We start from the raw sequence: 3,966 nt of genomic DNA, 5'->3' as shown, positions 1-3,966 counted from the left end.
TCTGAAGTCTCTTTCCCAAAATTCAGCCTTGGTGCAGAATTCCAGCCACTAGAGCCAGTCCCACAATGAGCTTTCCTTGGTATTTGCCATTGCCGAGTCTGTAGCTATTGAGAAAGAAGAGGGGGGGGGCAAGGTGGAGGCTAGGGGTGTGGCCTTGGGAGTATGTGATTTATCTATTAGACTCGGGTGTCAGGTTATCAGCTTACTCCCCACCAGTGCAACTTCTTAGAAAAGAGGCGTGTAAACAATCTAAAACCAGTCTGTCCAGTATTCACAGAAGGAAGGACTGAGCTGCAACGGGACTGGAACCAAAGTCCGCCCTGTGACGCAGCAGCCTCGGTTCACAGTCGACCCAGATACTTCCACTTTCATCGCGACTTACCTCTCCTGGAGCAAATCTGCGAGCATTTGGACTCGTGGTGCTCCACTCGAGAGACCGGCCGCACATGTCTGGGTTTGGGAGGGGAGCTGCCTTCTCTGGGGTAGTACGGGGCTCGAGAGGAAGACCTGGAGCACAGACACACATAACGACAGACAGAGTTATCCACCACTTTGGCTTGTTATTGTTGACAAACTTAACATGTTTTGTTCATTTTATGGTTTATATTACAGCAGTAATTCAGTAGTTTTATTACACCTGGAAATATTTTTATACATACGTGTACATATACAAGAAATGGTCAAAACCCAAGGCCCTTTTTCACTTTTATGTTAATGTTATATTAGGTAAAATCATCTATCTTGTTTCAATAACTTTATCTCTGGTTTCAAAAGCCTTATCTTCTTATTTCAATATCTTTATCTTGGTTCAATAGCTTTATCTTTTTCAATGGTAGTTTCTTTACAGATAGACAAATAGAGCAGATAGAGAGATAGATGGATAGATAGATAGATAGATAGATAGATAGATAGGCCAATACATACAAAATGAGATAACAACATTTAAGGAAGTAGGTAACAAACAAAACATAAAGAGCCTTAAATAAATTGGATGCCAATGAACTCCAGTTACTAATCTGTAGTCTCTGAGAATATTGACTGAACTTCCAAAAACATGTCCTGTTATAATAATAATAATAATAATAATAAAAATAATATTGCATGGGATTGATGTTGTGTAGGTTTTCATGAACTACATTAACTACATCCTTGTGAATGATCCTTGGTAATGTCAATAGTTATGTATCATATTTCCAGGTTTTTTTGTCTTTATGGATACATTTTTTGTATTTTAAACCATTATAAAAATAAATGAGTGTATGTCTCTCTTTGCATCTGGGATTTTATTTTGTTCTGTGGAGCACTTTGGCTGTGTGCTTGCGTGGAAGTTGCTATAAATAAAGTTGAGTTAGGTAAAATTATTCAAAAACAGATTTGAAAACTAGGAGTAGGCTAGATACTCATTAAAATCAGTTTTAAACAACACTTCCACCAATGTTATTTATATGTTATTTATATGTTATTTATATGTTATTTATGAACTCAGGACACACAGGTTGGAGAAATCAGGCTATAATATTAGAGGAACACCTGTGGATTACCGCACCTGTCGTCCAGTGATGACCGTCTGTAACCGTGTGATGCGTCCCGGTGATGGTGGTCTCCGTTTCTCTCCCGGTGTCCCCGGTTTGAACCGGACGGCTGGCTCATACCGAAACCGATACGCGTGGACACAGAAATTACCTTTAAACAGTACAGAAACTGTAAAAGATACTTTACATTAAAACACTTATCCTCTTAAAAAAGGTATGTTACGAATACATTTATATATATATTTTTACGTTCATTTCAAAGAAGAAAGCATATATAGCAACCCACGTTACAGCTTACGTCAGAACGTCATTAACGTAAAAAGTAGCTAAACATGGTATCATCAAAGAGTAGCTAGCTAGCCTATTAGTGATTACAGAAAAACCAAAAAACGCCTCTTCTTTGTTTAAACAAGGAAGCTTTTTTTAAAGCCATGTTAAGCAACAGCTGAGCAGGTTTGTAGTTTTAAAAGTGGTCAGTCATTTTTACATTTGTTATTTATGTATTTATCGACCCTGTTCAGCACTTTGGTCAACTGTTGTTGTTTTTAAATGTGCTTTTAAATGTAGAAATCAAATTGACATTGTTTAATTATCGCTAGCTATCTCAAACACGTTTGTCTAATGAAGTGACAACTCAACCGTTAAGTATCAAAGACAAACTTACTGTGAATATCTGTCGGTGAAAGCACTTTAAAGTATAAAGTCCGACTATAACGCCATTTTCAAATCCCACTCCTGTCAAGGTAGAAGCAGCTCCGCCCTACCTGGAGGAGGACGGAGGAAGAAGGCGGGAGATAAGATAGTTACAGGTTCAGGTGAGATAGTTTAGTCTTTCCCTCCAGGCTGAAGCTTCACAAATTAGGTTTTCTTTGGATGACCTTAAAGTCAGTAGCCTACACTCTTCTAAATCACCGCTTAGTGTGTTGTCAGTACTCGTCTGTAACGCCAAGGAAGCCTCTGTTTCTGATTATAAATCCGCGGGTTTGAACACAATCTGGTCTTTTGCTGCAAGTCACCCCCCCCCCTCCCTCCTTTAGGCCCATTGTCAATTCAATTCAATTCAAAGAAGCTTTATTAGCATGACCAGAGTGACATGCAGTATTGCTAAAGCACATAAACAGGGAGACATTGATCATTTAAATCAACAATAATAACAACAAGAACACAACTGATGATTCAGCATCAACATGACAACATTACAGGTGTGTGTGTGTGTGTGTGTGTGTGTGTGTGTGTGTGTGTGTGTGTGTGTGTGTGTGCGCGCGTGCGTGCGTGCGTGTGAGGGGGGGGGTGGTCACTCACTGTTCCTCAAAGTGTGACTGGTAAAGACGTCCTGTGCTGCTAGACTGCAGCTCTCTGGCTGTTCTCTCTCCAGCTGTCATAAGAAAAAAAAGTCCTAAACAGGGTCCAAAATTAATGTGTTGGTCCACCAACTTGCCCATAAATGTTTAAATTTTACCAGCCACTCAATAGATTATCATTGCTTTTTGCCTGGTAAGTGAAGCAAATCTAGCAGCCACCTGCATACTTGACCAACATTTGGCTGGTGATTGATTGTGCTCATTTTGGACCATGCCTATAAAATGTCAAGCTGGGGTGTTGGCCTTTTAAACTGAGCAGCAGCCTCTGCATGGCTGCTGTTTATGTGCTTCTTTTATCAGCCAAGAGACGTACATGCAGCACCCTGAAGAGTCCGGTTGTGTTCACTCAACATTATTAACTTATCTATTTGTTATTATTATACAATCTGTAGGCTGATATGACTCAGGGATTTGTTTTCTAAGTCACTGGCTAGCTGAAAACCAACAATGTGCTGCAGTAATTAAGCAATTAGTCGATTAAGCAACTCTCATAATTTTAGTAATTTTTTTAAACATTCACTTTCAGCTTCTCCAATGTGAGGTTTTGATGCATTTTCTCAGTCAAATAAGATGTTTTTATTGATCCCCAGAGGGGGAATTCAGTTGTGGCAGCAGCCAGAACAGAAACATGCAACAACAATCGGTGAATCCATAAAATCATCAGCGGATTAATCAATAATGAAAATATTTATAGTGCAGCCCTAAAACAGACACATACAATCCAATCAGTGACATCTATCTATCAATATCTAACATGAATAAAAACAGGTCTACAGGTCTCATGCAGGTTCAAAAAGGGGTTCATGGGACACCAGGGCCAGTGGCTCCATTTGACGTGTCTGTTGTTACTCATATTATTGGGACAGCAGGGCTTATTTCAAAAATAGGAATGTCCTGGTCCAAATCCTTTAACATTATAGAACAGAAGGAGAGAATAAAATGCCTTTTATTGTCATTATACACATGTACAACAAGATTGAACTCCTTTTCCAGTGTCAACATATTCTGAAGAGAAATGAAACAACTTGGAAAAAAATAAGTACTGCAAAAGAAAAATGGGTACGGGGCGAAGT

Source organism: Etheostoma cragini, chromosome 9 (assembly GCF_013103735.1).
Source record: "Etheostoma cragini isolate CJK2018 chromosome 9, CSU_Ecrag_1.0, whole genome shotgun sequence".
NCBI classification, from domain to species: Eukaryota; Metazoa; Chordata; class Actinopteri; order Perciformes; family Percidae; genus Etheostoma; species Etheostoma cragini.
Note: the sequence above shows the minus strand (reverse complement) of the source record.